This window comes from Podarcis vaucheri, assembly GCF_965113315.1.
Source record: "Podarcis vaucheri genome assembly, chromosome: 8".
Taxonomy (NCBI): domain Eukaryota; kingdom Metazoa; phylum Chordata; class Lepidosauria; order Squamata; family Lacertidae; genus Podarcis; species Podarcis vaucheri.
This window is the reverse complement of record NC_138766.1, coordinates 6,787,864-6,814,762: the sequence shown is the minus strand read 5'-3', so window position 1 is coordinate 6,814,762 and position 26,899 is coordinate 6,787,864. Positions and strand designations below refer to the sequence as shown.

Sequence of the window (26,899 nt, the reverse complement as noted above, 5' to 3'; positions counted from 1 at the left end):
GGTGGGTTATCATTGATATCTGAGATCTGTATTGATATGGTTTTGTGTGTGGAGAGTGGAGGTGTGCCTTTGTCTGTGGCTGTGATTGTAATATTATACTCGGGAGTCCTTTCTCTGTCAAGGGCACCATCTATCAGGAGCTTGAAGTAATTACTCGTAGATGAGACTATCAGGAAAGGTACAAGTTCCTTCAGGTGACAGGTGACTTCTCCGTTATCCCCAGAATCCCTGTCCTGAACTTTAATGAGAGCAATCACAGCTCCAGATGCGACATCTTCTGGAACTGGGCTGGACACGGATGTAAGGATCACATCTGGCGCATTGTCATTTTCATCAAGAACCTCAACCTCCACTTTGCAATGTGCTGCCAATCCTCCTCCATCACTTGCCTGAATGATCATCACATAATATTGACTCTCTTCAAAATCAACACTTTCTATGAGTGCAGTTGTTCCTTCTCTGGGATCCAGATGAAATTTCTGCTCAGCTGTTTTTGAGATGTCACTGAAAGTATAAGTGATCTCAGCATTTGACCCTTCATCACTGTCAGATGCTTTGACTTGAAGCACAGAGGTTCCTTTGGGTGCACTCTCCTTCAGGCTCACTTTATAGATTGTCTGGGTGAAAACAGGAGCATTGTCATTAATATCAATAACTGCAACCAATATTTTGGCTGTTCCGGTTTTTGAAGGTTCTCCACCATCCATGGCTGTAAGGACCATGTGGTGCATCTGTTCCTTTTCCCTGTCCAGTTGTTTCTGCAATATTAATTCTGCATATTTGCCACCATCATTGCTGTTTTGAATTTCTAGTTTGAAATATGGAGATGAGCTCAATTGATAATTCTGGAGGGAGTTTATTCCAATATCATCATCTTCAGCATTTCCAAGAGCAAATCGAGTTCCTGGCAGAGTAGATTCACTAAATTTAAGCTCAACATTTACATTCCGGAAATATGGGGCATTGTCATTAATGTCCTGGATAAAAATATTTATGTGGAAAATATTCAAAGGATTTTGTGCTACAACTTCTAATTTGAGGACACAAGTAGATGATTTACCACAAATCTCTTCCCGATCTATCCTCTCATTCACATACAGGTTGCCATTTTGTTCATTCAATTCAAAGAATTGCTTTTCTGAAGAAATACCAAGTTTGCGCTTTGACAGCTCTCTGACATCCAACCCCAGATCTTTAGCAAGGTTCCCCACAAAGGAGCCCTGCTCTGCTTCCTCTGGAACTGAATACTGAACCTGCTCAGACCCCACCTGGCAGAAGAACACAGACCAGAATATGAACAGAAACAGTACTTGCCTCCTGGTAATCTTCCTTGTTCTCCCTGCCTGCTTTACTTCCATCACATCCATTGCCTTTCCTGATTTCTTCCTGCTTTCAGTACAATTTTCAAGACTCCCAGTACACTTATTTGAGATAATAGAAATATTCTTCTTTTGAGCTGATTCTTGGGAAACTGAGAGCTTTCCTTTCTTGGGCAGCTTTTAAAATAAAAGCTTTTCCTTTCTGCTCGGCTGAAGTGTTAAGAGAGAGAGAGAGACTGCTCCAAGAGTCTCAGAAATGCTGAGCCATGGCTGCTCCCACGTTGTCCAACAGTGACACTCTGAGTCCACATGGGGAACTGAATTTGCCATTTCAATAATGGCACATAGTATATAATTTCTAATGTAGAGAACTGCTTTTAATTTAACCCTTTACCATTGTTTTCAAGTTGTACCCCTCTCAATGGATTATTGATCAGACCTCATAGTTATTGACTCCATTAAGAACTCTTTTCTGTATGCAGGTCAATGAGACCAGAGCTCCAAATTTCTTTCTTCCATGTTTAATGTGCATTAAAAAATCTAAATAATATTTAAAAACTATCACACGTGATTTTTTAATACATATTCCCATCAGAAGTTCAGCTGGGTTGACCCACATCCTCCCAGCATTCTTTTCATTATCCAATTCACACATTAGTAGAACTTCAGGATAGTCCTTCTAGGACATTGTCAGAAATGGTCACCCAAACAACTTCCCCAAATTTCAGCAAGTTACCATTCATTGTTTTCTTTACGGGAACATAAAACCCCCACATGCCTCATAAAATGTCCCCCAAATACATCAATTCTTGCCACTGTAGTGTGTTTACAACTCCAACCATGACAGCATATTTTTAATAGAAAAATACAAGCGACATGTCACCAAAGAGCACTGGAATCAAAACAGCTTACAGTCATGTGACAGAGGAGTAAATAAACTTGCAGTCACATTTAAAGTGATGCACCTATTGTAGGAGTGTGGAACTACCTTGAAGAACACACCTTCGGCTGAAGCTGTTTTCATTCATATTACAGGGAGAAGGCAACACACGACACCTTCTCTGGGGTTCAAAATTCTACTCCTACCTTACACTGGAAATCTCATTAAAATAGAAAATACCCCCCCCCCCAATGCATTTGTGTGTTGCTGCTGTAGTTCAATAGCGGATGAAGGTTGCACATTACAACGAGCATTATGCAACCAATCTAACAATACAATTGCTTGTAAATTTCTTCCCAGAGTCCCCTCACCATTAAATCTCCTCATTTTATCATGCTATAATATACCAACAGCCAAAATAACTCAGCCAATAAAAGGGTTAAGTAAATTCATTACTACTTTTTAAAAAAGAAGTCTTGTAGGATTGAGAATCTCAGTATCAGCTTACTGGTGGGCAGTTGGGTATGCAGTGGAAAGAGGTTATTGGTTGAAAGATGGAAATGAACACTTATTTGTCATAGGATACTTGGCCCTAGTTTTCACGGAGGCAGCATAACTACAACTTACCAGTAGCAAGGCAGGTGAGGGCTCACATTTATATACTTATTTATTGATAGAGGTTTTTTAAACCACCCAATATTTGGAAGTGTACTAAAAATATGAAATAAAAGCCAAATACAACATACTAAGTTAAAACAATTAAGAATGCATTAAATCAGGAACTCACCTACTGCACATGAAAACAGGATGAGCCTAGCCTTCTCCTATACATCTCCTATACATGATAGTTTCAATATGTAGTGAACTATGTTTTTTATAGATGTCCACAAGGTTTTGTGAGCCTCCACCAGCAGTCCAAAGTAAGAGACAAAGACAGATCATCTGATGCATCAAGATAAAGATTTGTTGAAAGAAGATACTTCACAGAAGGATCACATATAAAGTAATAACTAAAAGAAGGGGGAGCTGAAAGTAATAGAAAGAAGACTGACATAGTTGTGAATATAATGAAAAAGAAGAGGCAGACAGGAAATATATTCTAATATTAAGAAAACAAAAAATTACATTAATCTAATATTGTTTGCTCACCTGGACTACGATTAAGCCTTCACTGTTCAAGTTTAAATCTTCACCAGGTAGGATTGGATCCTTTGCCTCACAAGCTTCTTTATTGTTCAGAGTATTGGAATAATTTGCCTTTCTAGAGTCTGTAGTGAGAGAAACCTCCTGGCAGTAGGAGTGCAGAAATGCTCGGACTCCGTCAATCCCCACAAACTGTGAGATAGGAGCGCCACTGAAATTCACACTCCCCGTCTCAAGCAGCTGAGAATTTCTCCACTTGTGCAACTTGATGGCCAGTAACACAAGGAGGAAGATGAAGAACAAGCAAGAGACAAAAGCCACTGCAAGGACCAGGTAGAAGGTGAGGTCAGACGGAGGTTCTACAGGAGCTGAGATGCTGCTCAGGTCTGAGAGGATTGCAGGGATGGTGTCAGCCAGCACCACAGTCAGAGTGGCTGAAGCAGAGAGAGGTGGCTGCCCATTGTCCTTGACTAAAACCACCAGGCTTTGCTTGAGGGCATCTTTCTCCAGAAAGAATCGGGCCGTCCTGATCTCTCCCGTGTGGAGCCCCAGAGTGAAGAGCCCTGGCTCGGTGGCCTTGATCAGCTGGTAGGAGAGCCAGGCATTCTGGCCAGAGTCCGCATCCACGGCTACCACCTTAGTGACCAGGTAGCCTGGCTCTGAGGAGCGAGGGGCCAGCTCTATCCCTGTGGAACCATCAGTGGGAGGGGAAGGGTATAGAATTTGGGGAGCATTGTCATTCTGGTCCAGGATGAAGAGAGTCACTGAGACGTTAGAGCTGAGTGGTGGAGAACCTCCATCCTGAGCCTTTACACGGAACCGAATGTCTCGAAAGTCTTCATAATCAAAGGAGGTCAGAGCATATATAACCCCTGTCTCAGAGTTAATGGAGAGGTAGGAGGAGAGACGGGAGTCACTTCTTTGGTCATCAGTGATGGAATATGTTATTCTGGCATTTTCTTCCCAGTCAAGATCATTTGCTCTTAAGGAAGAGACCATGGCTCCTCTTTGGTTATTCTCAACAAAATAGAAAGTATAGTCTGTTTTTTCAAAGAGGGGTGGGTTGTCATTTGTGTCTAAAACATGAAGTGTGATGACTGTGACTGCAGAAAGAGGGGGGACTCCATGGTCAGTAGCAGTGACAGTAATATTGAAGACTGACACCTGTTCCCTGTCAAGGGCACCATCAGTCACCAAACTGTAAAAGTTATCCATGGACTTCTTTAGCTGGAAAGGGAGGTTGCTAGGGATTGAACATGTGATTTCCCCATTGATTCCTGAATCTCGGTCTTGGACATTTAAAATGGCAATTACCGTTTGGGATGGTGAACTTTCAAGTATGGTGTTGGTGGCAAAGTTAACTGATAATTCGGGTGCATTGTCATTCAGATCCGTAACTGATATCACAACTTTTGATCTGTCACTCAGGCCTCCTCCATCTTTTGCTTGTATCTCAAATGCATATAAAGATGATTCCTCATAATCAAGATTCCCAATAAGGATGATTTCACCTGTTGTGGAATTTAACAGAAACATTTGGGAGTCTCGCTTTGTGATTTGTTGGAAAGAGTATCTAATGTCTCCATTGATTCCTTCATCCATATCAGTGGCTCTCGCTGTCAAAACTGTGGACCACTTGGGGATATTCTCATTGACACTCACTTCATAGAGAGGTTGGCTGAAAACTGGTGCATTGTCATTTGCATCAAGGACAGCGATGTGGATTTGTAATGTGCCAGATCTGATGGGATCACCTCCATCAGTAGCTATGAGGAGCAAATCGTAAGCTGATTGCTCCTCTCTGTCCAGTGATTTTTCCAACACAAGTTCAGCAAGTCTGACACCATTTTCTTCTGTTTGCACATGCAAAGCAAAATGGCTACTGCCTGTGAGTTGATAGCTCTGCACTGAATTTATCCCCCAATCTGGATCTTGAGCTTTGGGTAGAGGGATCTGGAATCCAGGTATAGATGCCTCACTGATTTCCAGCTCCTGTTCCCATAGAGGGAAGTGCGGAGCATTATCATTTATATCCGTAATTTCCACTTCAATTCCATAAAGCTTCAGTTTGCTTTCAACAAGAACCTGAAACTTCAACAAACATTTCTCTGCCTCTCCACAAATTTCCTCTCTATCTATTCTCTCAGATATCTGCAAATGGCCATTGTTGGCATTCAAAGAGAAGTACTGAATCATACCTACAGGGTAAACAATGCGGAGTCCATGGTCTGGGAGCTGCTTGCCATCCATTCCCAGGTCCTTTGCAACATTTCCCACGGAAGAGCCTTTGTGCATCTCTTCTGGAATGGAGTAGTGGATCTGCCCAGAAATTGCCTTCCAAGAAAACATCATGAAAAGGCACTGGAAGATTCCCTTTCTGCAATTCCACAGCCTCTGAATTCCTTCCATCCTTGCAGCAGGTTAAAGGCTCTTATGTTCTGGTTCAAATGATGCTGTATCCAATTTGTTTTTAAGAAAAATGCACTTCCATTTCTTCTTTGCACTGACAAGCAGCTTGTTCCTTCAGATATTTTGTACTTGTGTTTAACGGAAAGGCAACTTCAATTGGGCAGGATTTCTCATTTCTCCTCCATTCTGGTGAACAGTGACACCCAGAGGATCAAGCCCAAACTGCAAAAACTTCACTTTTGAAAATTAAATAAACACCATTTCACTGTACCACTGCTATTATATGCAGCTATAGCTAGAATAACTTTATTCTTTTCCCTTAGAATTTACCCACTAAGGATAAAAAAGAGTGACAACTTTTGTTGCTGTAATCAAATTGAAAAGGAGCAGGAAAGACAAGTGTGTTTAGGGTTCCTGCCCTACCCCATTACTGGAAATTCTGGAATAAATGTTATGGATCTTTCTCAGCAATGTTTTCGGCTGGCTTTTCTAAGGGAACATTCAATATATTTTTTCCTGATGGAGAAACACTAGTAAACCACCAGTACATCCTTGTGACCTCTGGCACTTCACTCCTCTCAGCTCCTATTTGTTCATTCGCATCTCTAGGCTGTTCATCTTCAAACTGAATTTTTATTTTTTAGGTACGTGTTACATAAGCCCTACTTGGGCATACACTGTCCGTACATGAGCAAACACCTGAGGAGAAATATGGAGTGCTTCTTAGTCCTTTCCTTGCCACATCTAAATGCATCCTCTCTCCATCTCATCCACAACATGAGGAAAATAATGCTGATCTATCTTTCTGGGTTATTGAAGAGTTACAAGGGAATGTATATCAACCATTTTCTACACTAAAGTGCTCTATAAACACCAAGTATGACTGTACAGTGCAAAGAAGGCCATGTCCTCCTTAATTTATTGCTCACATTGTGCCTAGAAGAAAATAAAGCCAAGACGAATGCTATTAAAGCCAATTATTATTACTACACCACTTCACATTACAGAGATAAAAAGAAGCAGGAAGAGATTGGTGGCACACGCAATGGGGTGGAGCTTGGAGCCACCCTCCAACACTAGCGATGTTGCTGGGGCTTACCTGGTCAGGGCTGGGCTGACACAACTGTGTGGTTGGGGCTGTGCAGGTGCACCAGCAGCCTTGCTAGATGTTCCCACAGTTAAGAGAACATGTCTCCAGCCTCACTGCTGCCCCATCCAGGTAGGCAACTGTGCGTGGGGGTGGGGGGTGAATTTACCAGCTGCCCACCATCATGCATGTCACTACTGCAGGAGGATAACTTTCAATGGCAGCTTAAGAGATCATGTATGACAAGCAGAGGTAGATGGTTCTCAGTCATCTTTCTTGGAGATCTTGATGCTCTTCTGCTTCTTGTTCTACAAAATCAGCAGGACTACTAAAACTGCTATACTGAATTTGCTGAATGCTTTCCCCCAGAAGACAGAAAATCAAGTATCTGATCCACTAAGCAATGCCATAAAAGTTTCTTTCAAAATTAGTCTTCATCTCTCACTACAGAATATGCACTGGCAACAAACCTTTTGACACATTAGGCACAATCCAGCATTAATGTATAGGAAGCAGCAAATACAGGGGTGTGCAACTGTATGTCCTTGCCAGATTGCCTTTCCATGGGAAAGCATTCCCAGCCAAAGAGGTGAGAGGGCATCTAACATTGTTAAGACTCAATAGACATTTGTCACCTATGTTACTACAGCATGGAAGCATGACTGGAGATGTTATAGGTAGAAATACTAGCCACATGCACACTCACCTACATCCATACTGTTGATCACAACTGTTCCAACTGGTCATAATTTCTAATCATACATTGCAAATGCTCTTAGCTGTTCTGACTGTTAAGCAAAGGGGGAAGGAGATTTTGGGTTCATGATGCACACATATTTGGGTCGGTATATAGGTCAGTACAGGGACCACTGTTTTTCCCTATTGCTCATTGCCTGTGTTTTGTCTTTCTAGTATATGGTTTTTGGAGATGGGGGATTGATGCATTTTATTTATTTATTTATTTAAAATAATTATATAGTCCCTGTCCCACACTCAAAGAGTATCTAGGTTGTGTATAACATTAATTTAAGACCATATAAGGACCAGTTCAATGCAATAATATGCATAATAAAGTACAGTATATAATACTGTTGTCAGCAACTTAGTGGAGTTGGACACCGATGGCCAGCAAATACTTGGTCACATAGATACGTCTTTAAATGTTGATGAAAACACTGCACTGTATGTTACTATTGAATTCAAAAGGGCAGACTGTTCCACCACAGAGAATGCCATCCTCATGATTCCAGAACATGTACTGATACAGGTAATGAGACCACCAGGAATGCTTCCACTGAAGATCTTGGTGAACAGATGAATTGATATGAGAACAAGCATTATCTTGAACAATCTTGAGCTAAGTTGTTTTAGAAAGGATGAGGTAACATGTTGGAGAATTTAGGAGTGCTTCATTAATCTTTTGTGATATATTGGGACAGTCTCCTTTGGGAAGTTGTGGACTCTCCTTCCTTGGAGGTTTTTTTAGCAGAGGTTGGATGGCCATCTGCCATGGATGCTCTAGCTGAGATACCTGCATTGCAGGGTGTTGCACCAGATGACCCTTGGGTCCCTCCCAACTCTATGATTCCATGAGAGACAGACTGCCTGCTCCACTCATTGATCAAACAAAGGCTGTGCATGAGCTCTATTCATTCTGCAACCAGGAATAACCAGTCACAGGACCTGAGGAGTGTTTTACAACTGACAGCTTCCATCAATGCTTCACCATATCATACACTGTGCTTTTCCAATCAGACCCAATTGTGTATGAGTTTTAATTTGTTTTAATCTATTCTGTTGTGATTTAAACTTTCTGTGTGCTTTAAATTATGGTTGTTATTTTTAAATATTATTTTTATTCATTTTTAATAATATAAGAGTTTAACAATGTAGAACATTTATATACGTTCAATCTGAAAAATACAAAAACACAGATCTCCATTGTTCGTTTAAAACTTTCTTGTCTCAAACCACAAAATAGGCATTTTGTTTTGCCTTCAACCCTTTAATGTTCAATTTCCCTTCCCTTCTTCTTGAAGCCAAAAAGCAGCTCACACATTGAATGTAAATTATCACAAGCTGATGGACAAATCTCCCTCGGTTATGAATTATAACTGTCCCAAAAATAATTAAGAAAGGGAGGCTTTTGCAGATCCCATACCCATCACGGCTCTTTCATGGCTTTGGGGCAAGATGTAAATTCCTCAGCTCTCAAGTCGTTTAATCCCCATCCAAGTTCCTAGGAACTGACTGCTTCTTGGTCTCTTGAACACAGAAAACATCTTTTTCAAAGCACCAGAGATTAATCTCTTGTTCACTCTTTTTTCCAAAATGAATATGGGAACCAAGACTTATGTCTGGCTATCATCAATCACCATGTAATTATCTCTGTTGGCAGACCGCCAACAAAAGATATTCAATGCACTATTTCCTTCCCCACAACACATAAAAACTCCCCACAAACTTCCTAATATTTACCTTAATAATAAGGAGAAGTTTGCCAATAAACAGAAAATTTTCAAACTTCTTGAATAAAATACAATGTAATATTTTTTGATGTCTGTTTTTCTGTTGTTTTTTAAGACATAACATTAAAATAGCTACATATTAAATTTTAGTCATACTACGAAGGAAGGAAAGAAGGAAGGAAGGAAGGAAGGATAAGCACTGTCTCCACTCAAATATGCTATGCCATCCTGTGGTCCAAGATTGTCACCCTAAGTCAGCATGCAAATGTGCATCTGGATAATTCTGACTGAGGCTGCCCCCAACTTGCAATTTTGCCCTTCAACAACTGCTAGAAGGCCCATTCCATTAGCTTGATCTGCAGCGGTAGCAGCTCAGTAATACTCCCTACCTACTTCGCTGGTGACATGGCCTGAATTGTCTGGGGTGCCAGTTTGATAACATCCACTGTTTACAATTAAACTCTCAAACAAATGATAACACACCTAATTCCCTTAAAAAAGAAAAAAAAGAATGCAATATAACTCACCGTGCTGTCACTTTCCTTTTCAGAAATTAAATTGCCTCCACTGACCATCAAAGAAATGTCAGAGCTGCCATTGCAAAGAATGTTCTCTGCTATTTGGACAGTGGGCTGCAGGAAAGTCAACTCATTCCTCCTGGATTCAGAGGACAGACAGACCTGGTAGGAATAAGGCAAAGTTCCGTCCTCATAATTGGGTGGGAATATGGCACCAGCCTTTGAGTGGGGGTCAGGAATAAAGCACTGAAGGAAAGTGGGGTTCCTTGACCTTCGAAGCTTCATCAGAATGGTCAGAATCACCGTCACCAGGAACAGAAAGGACACCAAGGTCAAGGCCAATACCAAATAAAACTGTAGATCAGACTGATACTCTGAGTCACTTGGTTGGGAGTTCATTTCTGGAAGAGCCTCCTGGAAGTTCTCAGCAAACACCAGGCTCAAAGTTGTGGTGGCTGAGAGAGGAGGATGCCCATTGTCCTTCACCAGGATGACCAGCCTCTGCTTCACTGCATCTCTCTCAAGTAATGCTCGGACTGTTTGCACCTCTCCTGTGTGGGAGCCAATGCTGAAGAGTGAGGGCTCTGTGGCCTGCAGGAGATGGAATGAGAGCCAGGCATTGTGTCCCGAATCAGAGTCCACGGCCACCACCTTCGTCACCAGATAACCCGACTCAGCTGACCGAGGCACCATCTCAAAGAAAGGGGAGCCCTCTGTTGATTGTGAGGGGTACAGGATCTGCGGAGCATTATCATTTCGATCCAAAACACATACTGTCACTGTGGCACTGCTATTGAGTGGTGGAGAACCTCCATCTTGGGCCTTCACTTGAATCTGAAACTCCCTGAATTGCTCATAGTCAAAGGAGCGTTGGGCATAGATGATCCCAGTCTCAGAGTTAATGGAGACATAGGAGGAGAGAGGCAGGTCCTTGATGTTGCTGTGAAGGATGGAGTAAGCGATTCGGGCATTGCGATCCAGATCTGGGTCAGAGGCCTTGATGTGGAAAATTGAAGCTCCAGATGGATTGTTCTCTGGAACGTAGGCAGTATAGGAAGATTTTTCAAAGGCTGGTGGGTTATCATTGATATCTGAGATCTGTATTGATACGGTTTTGTGTGTGGAGAGTGGAGGTGTGCCTTTGTCTGTGGCTGTGATTGTAATATTATACTCTGGAGTCCTTTCTCTGTCAAGGGCACCATCTATCAGGAGCTTGAAGTAGTTATCTGAAGATGAGACTATCAGGAATGGTACAAGTTCCTTCAGGTGACAGGTGACTTCTCCATTATCCCCAGAATCCCTGTCCTGAACTTTAATGAGAGCAATCACAGCTCCAGATGTGACATCTTCTGGAACTGGGCTGGACACGGATGTAAGGATCACATCTGGAGCATTGTCATTCTCATCAAGAACCTCAATCTCCACATTGCAATGTGCCGCCAATCCTCCTCCATCACTTGCCTGAATGATCATCACATAATATTGACTTTCTTCAAAATCAACACTTTCTATGAGTGTGATTGTTCCATCTCTGGGATCCAGATGAAACTTCTGCTTGGCTGTTTTGGGGATGTCACTGAAAATATAAGTGATCTCAGCATTTGACCCTTCATCACTGTCAGATGCTTTGACTTGAAGCACAGAGATTCCTTTGGGTGCACTCTCCTTCAGGCTCACTTTATAGATTGTCTGGGTGAAAACAGGAGCATTGTCATTAATATCAATAACTGTTACAAATATTTTGGCTGTTCCAGTTTTTGGAGGTTCTCCACCATCCATGGCTGTAAGAACCATGTGGTGCGTGTGTTCCTTTTCCCTGTCCAGTTGTTTCTGCAATATTAATTCTGCATATTTGCCACCATCATTGCCAGCTTTAATTTCTAGTTTGAAATATGGAGTTGAGCTCAGCTGATAATTCTGGAGGGAGTTCATTCCGATATCATCATCTTCAGCATTTCCAAGAGCAAATCGAGTTCCTGGCAGAGTAGATTCACTAAATTTAAGCTCAATATTTTCATTCTGAAAATGTGGAGCATTATCATTGATGTCCTGGATAAAAATATTTACGTGGAAAATATTCAAAGGATTGTGTGCCACAAGTTCTAATTTGAGGATACAAGTAGATGATTTACCACAAATCTCTTCCCGGTCTATTCTCTCATTTACATACAGGTTGCCATTTTGTTCATTCAGATCAAAGAATTGCTTTTCTGAAGAAATACCAAGCTTGCGCTTTGACAGCTCTCTGACATCCAACCCCAGATCTTTAACAAGGTTCCCCACAAAGGAGCCCTGCTCTGCTTCCTCTGGAACTGAATACTGAACCTTCTCAGACACTACCTGGCAGCAGAACACAGACCAGAATATGAACAGAAACAGTACTTGCCTCTTGGTGATCTCCCTTGTTCTCTCTGCCTGCTCTACTTCCATCACATCCATTGCATTTCCTGATTTCTTCCTTCTTTCAGTATAATTTGCAAGACTCCCAGTACACTTAAGTGAGATAGTACCAATACTGTTCTTTTGAGCTGATTCTTGGGAAACTGAGAGCTTTCCTTTCTTGCACAGCTTTTAAAATAAAAGCTTTTCCTTTCTGCTCGGCTGAAGTTTTAAGAGAGAAAGACTGCTCCAAGAGTCTCAGAAATGCTGAACCATGGCTGCTCCCACGTTGTCCAACAGTGACACTCTGAGTCCACATGGGGAAGTGTATTTGCCATTTCAATAATGGTACATAGTATATAATTTCTAATGTAGAGAACTGCTTTTGATTTACCCTTTACCATTGTTTTCAAGTTGTACCCCCCCCAATGGATTATTGATCAGACCTTATAGTTATTCATTCCATTAAGAACTCTTTTCAGTATGCAGGTCAATGAGACCAGAGTTCCAAATTTCTTTGGAACTTTCTTTCTTCCATGTTTAATGTGCATTAAGAAAATCTAAACAATATTAAGAAATTATCACAAGTGAATTTTTAATACATATTCCCGTTAGAGGTTCAACTTGTGATAATTTTAGGTTGCCCCACACAGTGCTGTGTGCATTTCATTATTGTGGTCAAGAGGATTTGCCACTTGTATTTACAATAAGGAAAAGCAACCTTTTTTAGCACTATTTTTGTCTGGTGTTCAAATACTGTAATCCCTAAATAATTCCCACTTTCTCTTAAACATCAAACAATTTTGTGGGAATCCAAGCATCCTCCCAGCATACTTTGCATTGTCCAATTCACACATTAGTAGAACTTCAGGATAGTCTTTCAAGGACATTACCAGATATGGTCACCCAAACAACTCCCCCAAATTTCAGCAAGTTACCAGTCATTGTTTCCTTACAGGAACAAAAAACCCCCACATACCTCATAAACTGCATCAATTTTTGCCATTGTAGGGTGCTTACAACTCCAGCAATGATAGCATTTTTTAAAATAGAAAAATGCCAGCAAAATTTTACCAAAGTGCTCTGGAATCAAACCAGCTTACAGTTACATTACAAAGGAGTAAATAAACTTGCAGTCACATTTCCATTGATGTACCCATTGTAGGAGTGTGGAACTACCTAGAAGAACACACCGTCGGCTGAAGCTGTTTTCATTCTTTTACAGAGAAGGCAACACATGACACCTTATCCTGGGTTCAAAATCCTACCTATATCTTACACTAGAAATCTCAATAGAGTAGAAAATACAACCCCCCAAACCATTTGTTTGTTGCTGCTGTAGTTCAATAGCGGATGAAGATTGCAAGTTACAAAGGAGCATTATGCAACCAATCTTACAATACAATTGCTTGTAAATATATTTCCAGAGTCCCCTCACCATTGAATCTTCTCATTTTATCATACTAAAATATACAAACAGCCAAAATATCTCCGCCAATAAAGGAGTTTAGTAAATTCATTATTACTTTTCTTAAAAAAAAGAAGTCTTGTGGCATGAGAATCTCAGTATCAGCTTATTGGTGGGCAGTTGGGTATGTAATGGAAAGAGGTTATTGGTGGAAAGATGGGAATGAGAACTTGTCATAGGATACTAGGCCCTAGTTTTCATTGAGGTGGCATGACTAAAACTTCTCAGTACCAAGGCGAGTGAGGGCTCGCATTTATATACTTATTTATTGATACAGATTTTTTTAACCACCCATTATTTGGAAGTGTAATAAAAATATGAAATAAAATCCAAATACAACATTCAAAGCTAAAACAATTTAGAATCAATCTCACAGGAACTCACCTACTGCACATGAAAATAGGATGAGCCTAGCCTTCTCCTATACATCTCCTATACATGATAGTTTCAATATGTAGTGAACTATGTTTTTTATAGATGTCCACAAGGTTTTGTGAGCCTCCACCAGCAGTCCAAAGTAAGAGACAAAGACAGATCATCTGATGCATCAAGATAAAGATTTGTTGAAAGAAGATACTTCACAGAAGGATCACATATAAAGTAATAACTAAAAGAAGGGGGAACTGAAAGTAATAGAAAGAAGACTGACATAGTTGTGAATATAATGAAAAGCAGAGGCAGACAGGAAATATATTCTAATATTAAGAAAACAAAAATTTTTGTTAATCTAATATTGTTTGCTCACCTGGACTATGATTAAGCCTTCATTGTTCAAGTTTAAATCTTCACCAGGTAGGATTGGATCCTTTGCCTCACAAGCTTCTTTATTGTTCAGAGTATTGGAATAATTTGCCTTTCTAGAGTCTGTAGTGAGAGAAACCTCCTGGCAATAGGAGTGCAGAAATGCTCGGACTCCATCAATCCCCACAAACTGTGAGATAGGAGCGCCACTGAAATTCACACTCCCCGTCTCAAGCAGCTGAGAATTTCTCCATCTGTGCAACTTGATGGCCAGTAACACAAGGAGGAAAGTGAAGAACAAGCAGGAGACAAAAGCCACTGCAAGGACCAGGTAGAAGGTGAGGTCAGATGGAGGCTCCAAGGGCGCTGAGATGCTGCTGAGGTCTGAGAGGATTGCAGGGATGGTGTCAGCCAGCACCACAGTCAGAGTGGCTGAAGCAGAGAGAGGTGGCTGCCCATTGTCCTTGACTAAAACCACCAGGCTTTGCTTGAGGGCATCTTTCTCCAGAAAGAAGCGGGCCGTCCTGATCTCTCCCGTGTGGAGCCCCAGAGTGAAGAGCCCTGGCTCGGTGGCCTTGATCAGCTGGTAGGAGAGCCAGGCATTCTGGCCAGAGTCTGCATCCACGGCCACCACCTTAGTGACCAGGTAGCCTGGCTCTGAGGAGCGAGGGGCCAACTCTATCCCTGTGGAGCCATCAGTGGGAGGGGAGGGGTACAGGATTTGGGGAGCATTGTCATTCTGGTCCAGGATGAAGAGAGTCACTGAGACGTTGGAGCTGAGTGGTGGAGAACCTCCATCCTGAGCCTTTACACGGAACCGAATGTCTCGAAAGTCTTCATAATCAAAGGAGGTCAGAGCATATATAACCCCTGTTTCAGAGTTAATGGAAAGGTAGGAGGAGAGGCGGGAGTCACTTCTTTCGTCATCAGTGATGGAATATGTTATTCTGGCATTTTCTTCCCAATCAAGATCATTTGCTCTTATAGAAGAGACCATGGCTCCTCTTTGGTTATTCTCAACAAAATAGAAAGTATAGTCTGTTTTTTCAAAGAGGGGTGGGTTGTCATTTGTGTCTAAAACATGAAGTGTGACAACTGTGACTGTAGAAAGAGGGGGGACTCCATGGTCAGTAACAGTGACAGTAATATTGAAGACAGACACCTGTTCCCTGTCAAGGGCACCATCAGTCACCAAACTGTAAAAGTTATCCATGGACTTCTTTAGCTGGAAAGGGAGGTTGCTAGGGATTGAACATGTGATTTCCCCATTGATTCCCGAATCTCGGTCTTGGACATTTAAAATGGCAATTACCGATTGGGATGGTGAACTTTCAAGTATGGTGTTGGTGGCAAAGGTAACTGATAATTCGGGTGCATTGTCATTCAGATCCGTAACTGATATCACAACTTTTGATCTGTCACTCAGGCCTCCTCCATCTTTGGCTTGTATCTCAAATGCATATAAAGATGATTCCTCATAATCAAGATTCCCAATAAGGATGATTTCACCTGTTGTGGAATTTAACAGAAACATTTGGATGTCTTGCTTTGTAATTTCTTGGAAAGAGTATTTAATGTCTCCATTGATTCCTTCATCCATATCAGTTGCTCTCACTGTCAAAAGTATGGACCACTTGGGAATATTCTCATTGATAACCACTTCATAGAGAGGTTGGCTGAAAACTGGTGCATTGTCATTTGCATCAAGGACAACAATGTGGATTTGTAATGTGCCAGATCTGATGGGATCACCTCCATCAGTAGCTGTGAGGAGCAAATCGTAAGCTGATTGTTCCTCTCTGTCCAGTGACTTTTCCAACACAAGTTCAACAAGTCTGGCACCATTTTCTTCTGTTTGTACATGCAAAGCAAAATGGCTACTGCCTGTGAGTTGATAGCTCTGCACAGAATTCATCCCCCAATCTGGATCTTGAGCTTTGGGTAGAGTGATCTGGAATCCAGGTATAGATGCCTCACTGATTTTCAGCTCCTGTTCCCATAGAGGGAAGTGGGGAGCATTATCATTTATATCTGTAATTTCCACTTCAATTCCATAAAGCTTCAATTTGCTTTCAACAAGAACCTGAAAATTCAACATACATTTCTCTGCCTCTCTGCAGATTTTCTCTCTATCTATTCTCTCAGATATCTGCAAATGGCCATTGTTGGCATTCAAAGAGAAGTACTGAATCATACCTACAGGGTAAACAATGCGGAGTCCATGGTCTGGGAGCTGCTTGCCATCCATTCCCAGGTCCTTTGCAACATTCCCCACGGAAGAGCCTTTGTGCAACTCTTCTGGAATGGAGTAGTGGATCTGCCCAGAAACTGCCTTCCAAGAAAACATCATGAAAAGGCACTGGAAGATTCCCTTTCTGCAATTCCACAGCCTCTGAGTTCCTTCCATCCTTGCAGCAGGTTAAAGGCTCTTATGTTCTGGTTCAAATGATGCTGTATCCAATTTGTTTTTAAGAAAAATGCACTTCCATTTCTTCTTTGCACTGACAAGCAGCTTGTTCCTTCAGATATTTTGTACTTGTGTTTAACGGAAAGGCAACTTCAATTGGGCAGGATTTCTCATTTCTCCTCCATTCTGGTGAACAGTGACACCCAGAGGATCAAGCCCAAACTGCAAAAACTTCACTTTTGAAAATTAAATAAACACCATTTCACTGTACCACTGCTATTATATGCAGCTATAGCTAGAATAACTTTATTCTTTTCCCTTAGAATTTACCCACTAAGGATAAAAAAGAGTGACAACTTTTGTTGCTGTAATCAAATTGAAAAGGAGCAGGAAAGACAAGTGTGTTTAGGGTTCCTGCCCTACCCCATTACTGGAAATTCTGGAATAAATGTTATGGATCTTTCTCAGCAATGTTTTCGGCTGGCTTTTCTAAGGGAATATTCAATAGATTTTTTCTTGATGGAGAAACACTAGTAAACCACCAGTACATCCTTGTGACCTCTGGCACTTCACTCCTCTCAGCTCCTATTTGTTCATTCACATCTCTAGGCTGTTCATCTTCAAACTGAATTTTTATTTTTTAGGTACGTGATACATAAGCCCTACTTGGGCATACACTGTCCGTACATGAGCAAACACCTGAGGAGAAATATGGAGTGCTTCTTAGTCCTTTCCTGTCCAGCATTTCATCTGTACACAATCTAGATCCCTCCATGAATTTGAGGACCAAGGTCTGAGGTGGGGAGCTTACTCTACTTGTAGGGGCCCCACACATGATTTAGAACTTTGCACCATCATGTTTTCTTTGCTTACACTTGAGGAGATTGTTCAAATAAGGCTGTACTGGGTAGGAGATGCACATCATGAATGCCCCAGTTCAAACCAAACTTCAATCATGAGCTCTTAGTTGTCCTTGGGCAAGACTCCCTTCTTCCTCTCTCTCTGGTTGAGTTCACACAGCAGTTTCCTCCATTTCCCTGATGTTTCCCTAACTATTAATTTCTGCATCATAATCAAGTTTTCACATGGCATGAAAGCCACTTCATTTCCATGTTATTTAATAGCAGAAAAAATCCATTTGCTGCTCCCTTAAACCGAAAAATCGCAGGAGTAAAGTGATGAAATTTGGGGCCATATCCATGGGGGAATGAATACATGCACAGCTCTGGGTGGAATAGTGGCAATGTTATCCAATGATGTCCATTGTTGTGTCACACCACACACACTGGTGTGAATGAAATTTAGTGGAACACGATATATTGCTCATATATTGATATGCTGATATATTGGTCAAAAATATACCCATAACACAACTGGTACTGCAGTGTGAAAGCATCATTGGAAACAGAAAAGAAGCACTAGTGTTCTAGTCAGGAAATCTTATGCAATATTTGCCACATCTAAATGCATCCTCTCTCCATCTCATCCACAACATGAGGAAAATATTGCTGATCTATCTTTCTGGGTTATTGAAGAGTTACAAGGGAATGTATATCAACCATTTTCTACACTAAAGTGCTCTATAAACACCAAGTATGACTGTAAAGTGCAAAGAAGGCCATGTCCACCTTCATTTATTGCTCACATTGTGCCTAGAAGAAAATAAAGCCAAGACGAATGCTATTAAAGCTAATTATTATTACTACACCACTTCACATTACAGAGATAAAAAGAAGCAGGAAGAGATTGGTGGCACACGCAATGGGGTGGAGCTTGGAGCCACCCTCCAACACTAGCGATGTTGCTGGGGCTTACCTGGTCAGGGCTGGGCTGACACAACTGTGTGGTTGGGGCTGTGCAGGTGCACCAGCAGCCTTGCTAGATGTTCCCACAGTTAAGAGAACATGTCTCCAGCCTCACTGCTGCCCCATCCAGGTAGGCAACTGTGCGTGGGGGTGGGGGGTGAATTTACCAGCTGCCCACCATCATGCATGTCACTACTGCAGGAGGATAACTTTCAATGGCAGCTTAAGAGATCATGTATGACAAGCAGAGGTAGATGGTTCTCAGTCATCTTTCTTGGAGATCTTGATGCTCTTCTGCTTCTTGTTCTACAAAATCAGCAGGACTACTAAAACTGCTATACTGAATTTGCTGAATGCTTTCCCCCAGAAGACAGAAAATCAAGTATCTGATCCACTAAGCAATGCCATAAAAGTTTCTTTCAAAATTAGTCTTCATCTCTCACTACAGAATATGCACTGGCAACAAACCTTTTGACACATTAGGCACAATCCAGCATTAATGTATAGGAAGCAGCAAATACAGGGGTGTGCAACTGTATGTCCTTGCCAGATTGCCTTTCCATGGGAAAGCATTCCCAGCCAAAGAGGTGAGAGGGCATCTAACATTGTTAAGACTCAATAGACATTTGTCACCTATGTTACTACAGCATGGAAGCATGACTGGAGATGTTATAGGTAGAAATACTAGCCACATGCACACTCACCTACATCCATACTGTTGATCACAACTGTTCCAACTGGTCATAATTTCTAATCATACATTGCAAATGCTCTTAGCTGTTCTGACTGTTAAGCAAAGGGGGAAGGAGATTTTGGGTTCATGATGCACACATATTTGGGTCGGTATATAGGTCAGTACAGGGACCACTGTTTTTCCCTATTGCTCATTGCCTGTGTTTTCTCTTTCTAGTATATGGTTTTTGGAGATGGGGGATTGATGCATTTTATTTATTTATTTATTTAAAATAATTATATAGTCCCTGTCCCACACTCAAAGAGTACCTAGATTGTGTATAATACAGTATATAATACTGTTGTCAGCAACTTAGTGGAGTTGGACACCGATGGCCAGCAAATACTTGGTCACATAGATACGTCTTTAAATGTTGATGAAAACACTGCACTGTATGTTACTATTGAATTCAAAAGGGCAGACTGTTCCACCACAGAGAATGCCATCCTCATGATTCCAGAACATGTACTGATACAGGTAATGAGACCACCAGGAATGCTTCCACTGAAGATCTTGGTGAACAGATGAATTGATATGAGAACAAGCATTATCTTGAACAATCTTGAGCTAAGTTGTTTTAGAAAGGATGAGGTAACATGTTGGAGAATTTAGGAGTGCTTCATTAATCTTTTGTGATATATTGGGACAGTCTCCTTTGGGAAGTTGTGGACTCTCCTTCCTTGGAGGTTTTTTTAGCAGAGGTTGGATGGTCATCTGCCATGGATGCTCTAGCTGAGATACCTGCATTGCAGGGTGTTGCACCAGATGACCCTTGGGTCCCTCCCAACTCTATGATTCCATGAGAGACAGACTGCCTGCTCCACTCATTGATCAAACAAAGGCTGTGCATGAGCTCTATTCATTCTGCAACCAGGAATAACCAGTCACAGGACCTGAGGAGTGTTTTACAACTGACAGCTTCCATCAATGCTTCACCATATCATACACTGTGCTTTTCCAATCAGACCCAATTGTGTATGAGTTTTAATTTGTTTTAATCTATTCTGTTGTGATTTAAACTTTCTGTGTGCTTTAAATCATGGTTGTCATTTTTAAATATTATTTTTATTCATTTTTAATAATATAAGAGTTTAACAATGTAGAACATTTATATACGCTCAATCTGAAAAATACAAAAACACAGATCTCCATTGTTCGCTTAAAACTTTCTTGTCTCAAACCACAAAATAGGCATTTTGTTCTGCCTTCAACCCTTTAATGTTCAATTTCCCTTCCCTTCTTCTTGAAGCCAAAAAGCAGCTCACACATTGAATGTAAATTATCACCAGCTGATGGACAAATCTCCCTTGGTTATAAATTATAACTGTCCCAAATATAATTAAGAAAGGGAGGCTTTTGCAGATCGTTCTGCCCGGACGCTGAGGTCCAGCACCGAGGGCCTTCTGGCGGTTCCCTCATTGGGAACCAGGCAGAGGGCCTTTTCGGTAGTGGCGCCCGCCCTGTGGAACGCCCTCCAATCAGATGTCAAAACGATAAACAACTACCTAACATTCAGAAGACATCTTAAGGCAGCCCTGTTCAGGGAAGTTTTTAATGTATGATATTTTAGTGTGTGTTTTTTTTTTTGTTTCTATGGAAGCCGCCCAGAGTGGCTGGGGAAACCCAGCCAGATGGGCGGGGTACAAATAATAAATTATTATTATTATTATTATTATTTTGCAGATCCCATACCCATCACGGCTCTTTCATGGCTTTGGGGCAAGATGTAAATTCCTCAGTTCTCAAGTAGCTTAATCCCCATCCGAGTTCCTAGGAGCTGACTGCTTCTTGGTCTCTTGAACACAGAAAAGAGCTTTTCCAAAGCACCAGAGATTAATCTATTGTTCACTCTTTTTTCCAAAATGAATATGGGAACCAAGACTTATGTCTGGCTATCATCAATCACCATGTAATTATCTCTGTTGGCAGACTGCCAACAAAAGATGTTCAACCCGCTATTTCCTTCCCCACAACACATAAAAAACTCCCCAGAAACTCCCTAATATTTAGTTTAACAATAAGGAGAAGTTGGCCAATAAACAGAAAATTTTCAAACTTCTTGAAGAATATACAATGTAATATTTTTTTATCTGTTTTTCTGTTGTTTTTTAAGACATAACATTAAAATAGCTACATTTTCAATTTTAGTCGTACTACGAAGGAAGGAAAGAAGGAGGGAAGGAAGAATAAGCACTGTCTCCACTCAAACATGCTATGTCATCCTGTGGTCCGAGATTCTCACCCTAAGTCAGCATGCAAATGTGCATCTGCATAATTCTAACTGAGGCTCCCCCCAACTTGCAATTTTGCCCTTCAACAACTGCTAGAAGGCCCATTCCATTAGCTTGATCTGCAGCAGTAGCAACTCAGTACTACCCCATACCTACTTCCCTGGTGACATGGCATGAATTGTCTGGAGTGCCAGTTTGATAACATCCACTATTTACAAATAAACTCTCAAACAAGTGACAACACCAAATTCCCTAAAAGGAACATGAAATATAACTCACCGTGCTGTCATTTTCCTTTTCAGAAATTAAATTGCCTCCACTGACCATCAAAGAAATGTCAGAGCTGCCATTGCAAAGGATGTTCTCTGCTATTTGGACAGTGGGCTGCAGGAAAGTCAACTCATTCCTCCTGGATTCAGAGGACAGACAGACCTGGTAGGAATAAGGCAAAGTTCCGTCCTCATAATTGGGTGGGAATATGGCACCAGCCTTTGAATGGGGGTCAGGAATAAAGCACTGAAGGAAAGTGGGGTTCCTTGACCTTCGAAGCTTCATCAGAATGGTCAGTATCACCGTCACCAGGAACAGAAAGGACACCAAGGTCAAGGCCAATACCAAATAAAACTGTAGATCAGACTGATACTCTGAGTCATTTGGTTGGGAGTTCATTTCTGGAAGAGCCTCCTGGAAGTTCTCAGCAAACACCAGGCTCAAAGTTGTGGTGGCTGAGAGAGGAGGATGCCCATTGTCCTTCACCAGGATGACCAGCCTCTGCTTCACTGCATCTCTCTCAAGTAATGCTCGGACTGTTTGCACCTCTCCTGTGTGGGAGCCAATGCTGAAGAGTGAGGGCTCTGTGGCCTGCAGGAGATGGAAGGAGAGCCAGGCATTGTGTCCCGAATCAGAGTCCACGGCCACCACCTTCGTCACCAGATAACCCGACTCAGCTGACCGAGGCACCATCTCAAAGAAAGGGGAGCCCTCTGTTGATTGTGAGGGGTACAGGATCTGCGGAGCGTTATCATTTCGATCCAAAACACATACTGTCACTGTGGCACTGCTATTGAGTGGTGGAGAACCTCCATCTTGGGCCTTCACTTGAATCTGAAACTCCCTGAATTGCTCATAGTCAAAGGAGCGTTGGGCATAGATGATCCCGGTCTCAGAGTTAATGGAGACATAGGAGGAAAGAGGCAGGTCCTTGATGTTGCTGTGAAGGATGGAGTAAGTGATTCTGGCATTGCGATCCAGATCTGGGTCAGAGGCCTTGATGTGGAAAATTGAAGCTCCAGATGGGTTGTTCTCTGGAACGTAGGCAGTGTAGGAAGATGTTTCAAAGGCTGGTGGGTTATCATTGATATCTGAGATCTGTATTGATATGGTTTTGTGTGTGGAGAGTGGAGGTGTGCCTTTGTCTGTGGCTGCGATTGTAATATTATACTCGGGAGTCCTTTCTCTGTCAAGGGCACCATCTATTAGGAGCTTGAAGTAATTATCCAAAGATGAGACTATCAGGAAAGGTACAAGTTCCTTCAGGTGACAGGTGACTTCTCCATTCTCCCCAGAATCCCTGTCCTGAACTTTAATGAGAGCAATCACAGCTCCAGATGCGACATCTTCCAGAACTGGGCTGGACACGGATGTAAGGATCACATCTGGCGCATTGTCATTCTCATCAAGAACCTCAACCTCCACTTTGCAATGTGCTGCCAATCCTCCTCCATCACTTGCCTGAATTATCATCACATAATATCGACTTTCTTCAAAATCAACACTTTCTATGAGTGTAACTGTTCCGTCTCTCGGATCCAGATGAAACTTCTGCTTGGCTGTTTTTGGGATGTCACTGAAAGTGTAAGTGATCTCAGCATTTGACCCTTCATCACTGTCAGATGCTTTGAGTTGAAGCACAGAGATTCCTTTGGGTGCACTCTCCTTCAGGCTCACTTTATAGATTGTCTGGGTGAAAACAGGGGCATTGTCATTAATATCAATAACTGCAACCAATATTTTGGCTGTTCCGGTTTTTGGAGGTTCTCCACCATCCATGGCTGTAAGGACCATGTGATGCATCTGTTCCTTTTCCCTGTCCAGTTGTTTCTGCAATATTAATTCTGCATATTTGCCGCCATCATTGCCAGCTTGAATTTCTAGTTTGAAATATGGAGTTGAGCTCAATTGATAATTCTGGAGGGAGTTCATTCCGATATCATCATCTTCAGCATTTCCAAGAGCAAATCGAGTTCCTGGCAGAGTAGATTCACTAAATTTAAGCTCAATATTTTCATTCTGGAAATGTGGGGCATTATCATTGATGTCCTGGATAAAAATGTTTACTTGGAAAATATTCAAAGGACTGTGTGCCACAACTTCTAATTTGAGGACACAAGTAGATAATTTACCACAAATCTCTTCCCGGTCTATCCTCTCATTCACATACAGGTTGCCATTTTGTTCATTCAACTCAAAGAATTTCTTTTCTGAAGAAATACCAAGCTTGCGCTTTGACAGCTCTCTGACATCCAACCCCAGATCTTTAGCAAGGTTCCCCACAAAGGAGCCCTGCTCTGCTTCCTCTGGAACTGAATACTGAACCTTCTCAGACAACACCTGGCAGAAGAACACAGACCAGAATATGAACAGAAACAGTACTTGCCTCCTGGTGATCTTCCTTGTTCTCTTTGCCTGCTTTACTTCCATCACATCCATTGCATTTCCTGATTTCTTCCTTCTTTCAGTATAGTTTGCAAGACTCCCAGTACACTCATGTGAGATAGTACCAATACCGTTCTTTTGAGCTGATTCTTGGGAAACTGAGAGCTTTCCTTTCTTGAGCAGCTTTTAAAATAAAAGCTTTTCCTTTCTGCTCCGCTGATGTGTTAAGAGAGAGAGAGAGAGAGATTGCTCCAAGAGTCTTGGAAATGCTGAGCCATGGCTGCTCCCACGTTGTCCAACAGTGACACTCTGAGTCCACATGGGGAACTGTATTTGCCATTTCAATAATGGCACATAGTATATAATTTCTAATGTAGAGAACTGATTTTAATTTAACCCTTTACCATTGTTTTCAAGTTGTACCCCCCCAATGGATTATTGATCAGACCTCATAGTTATTCATTCCATTAAGAGCTCTTTTCAGAATGCAGGTCAATGAGCCCAGAGTTCCAAATTTCTTTCTTCCATGTTTAATGTGCATTTAAAAAAATCTAAATAATATTAGGAAATTATCACAAGTGAATTTTTAATACGTATTCCCGTCAGAGGTTCAGCTTGTGATAATTTTAGGTTGACCCACACAGTGATGTGTTTTCAGCCAGTACATTTAAACAAAAAATATTTGTGAATAGGAAAATAGGGATGGGCCTTATACTAGTTCATATTTATTTTCCATTTAGCCCTCTATTGTTTACTTCAACAGGCGGAGCTTTTCTCTACTACTGATTAGAGAGGTGCTAAGGCAACTTCCAGTGTAATATTTTAAAATATACCGTATTTTTCGCTCTATAACACGCAGATTTTTCTCCTAAAAAGGAAGGGGAAATGTCTGTGCGTGTTATGCAGCGAATGTGTGGTCCCTGGAGCCGAAAAATGAGGCAAAAATCAAACCGCGCTTCAGGGAGAAGGGAAGCCTGAAGAGAGGAAGTGGCGGCTTTCCTGCATTCTGCCTCAGAGTCTTACTGCCCGCCCTCTCTGTTTCGTTACTGTGTTTGCTCAAACGGAACAAAGAGCAGGGGAAGCCCCTCCCCTCCAGGCAAGAAGAGAGGAAAGCAGAGCGTCCGTCCTTCTATCCTCTCCCTGCTCCGGAGGGAACAATGTTTGTGAAGGGAAGAGAGATTACAGGTTCGGCTTAAAATTCTGATTTGACTTCCTGCTTTTTGTTTTTGGAGACACACAGCATTCAAATATGCTTTCTTCCATTTAAAGAGGGAGAGAGAGAGAGAGAGAGCACACGCTGGCTGGCTTGTGTGGGTGGGTGGGGGGAAACTTTTGCCTTCCTTTCCTCACGTTATAGCCCTCTCCTGCATTCTTAGCCTTCTGTGTTTTTCCTTCCCTCCCCACTTAAAATGTGGTTACAAAGCATGGATCCACATGGATCCTCAGGATCTTTGCATTGGGTCAGCCAAAATTCACCATCAGAGCACATAGCATGTCCATGACTACAGCCTGTCCCCCCCAAAAAAAATCACGCACCCACTGTTGCCTGGGGCTGCAATGGTGCAAAAACGTGGTTAAAAAGTATGGGTCCACATGGATCCTCAGGATCTTTGCATTGGGTCAGCCAAAATTCACCATCAGAGCACATAGCATGTCCATGGCTACAGCCTGCCCCCCCCAAAAAAAATCACGCACCCACTGTTGCCTGGGGCTGCAATGGTGCAAAAACGTGGTTACAAAGCATGGATCCACAGGGATTCTCAGGATTTTTGCATTGGGTCACCCCAAATTCACCATCAGATCACATGTCTGTGGCCACAGCATGAAGCACAAAAATGATACGTCCACTGTTTCATTCAGAATATTTTTTCCCTTGTTTTCCTCCTCTAAAAACGATGTGCGTGTTATGGTCAGGTGCGTGTTATAGAGCGAAAAATACGGTAATTATATTTTGTTATATCATGCGCTACTTTGCAATGCCTTGGGCTTGAAAAAGAAATCATTACTGCATTTGTTTTGCAAGATATTTTTATATGATGCTCAATGTGTTCACCCAGTAATCTCCTGTCAAGAAGAGATGATATGTTTTTGCTACAATTTGAGGGCAGTAGTTGTGGGTGAGGAATATTTATTTTCTACATCTTCTAAATTGGAAAGGTTTCCATAGGTAGACAAATGGTAGTATCCAGTTGGTTCAAAAGCCATTCTTACTTTCTTTTTTTAGCTTTCCTTGAAATCCCCAACCCGAACAACTCAAGAGGTTTTTTTTGAGAACATAAAAAGTATGTATTAGGAAAGTGCAGACCTGTCAGTTTCAGTTCTCTCTGTTTCTCTGTCTTCCAATCTTAAATTCAGTTCTTGACATCTCTTCAGCAATTTGTGGTTTAAAAAGAAGCAACCTGGTGAAAATTAGGCAGAATACTATTTCCCAGGGAAAGCTCACGAGCTGGATTTTACTTGAGCTGTCAGCAAACAACTATTCTCTATAGTTGGTGGATGGACTATTGTGGGATATTTGCTCAAGGTGGGATGGAAAGTCTCCTCACAGCCAGACTCCTGCCAGGCAGAGCCTGGCCACATCAATTATACCACTGTGTATTCACTTCTGTCCTCATGGAACACCTGTCATCCCATGATGATTGCTGTTCTACCATAC

General features: G+C 41.7%; 2 pseudogenes across 2 annotated transcripts; both read right to left on the bottom strand.

The window, feature by feature from the left end:
• Window positions 1-6,202: 6,202 nt before the first annotated feature.
• LOC309539786 (protocadherin gamma-B2 pseudogene) lies at window positions 6,203-13,209 on the bottom strand (annotated as a pseudogene). Its single transcript has 3 exons — window positions 13,183-13,209; window positions 9,834-12,164; window positions 6,203-6,376 (listed from the first exon to the last, which is right to left on the bottom strand). The product of its transcript is annotated as a protocadherin gamma-B2 pseudogene (transcript).
• Window positions 13,210-17,270: 4,061 nt separating this feature from the next.
• On the bottom strand, window positions 17,271-26,448 carry LOC309539785 (protocadherin gamma-B2 pseudogene; annotated as a pseudogene). The gene is made up of 3 exons: window positions 26,383-26,448; window positions 21,868-24,198; window positions 17,271-17,444 (listed from the first exon to the last, which is right to left on the bottom strand). The product of its transcript is annotated as a protocadherin gamma-B2 pseudogene (transcript).
• Between the last annotated feature and the right edge of the window lie 451 nt (window positions 26,449-26,899).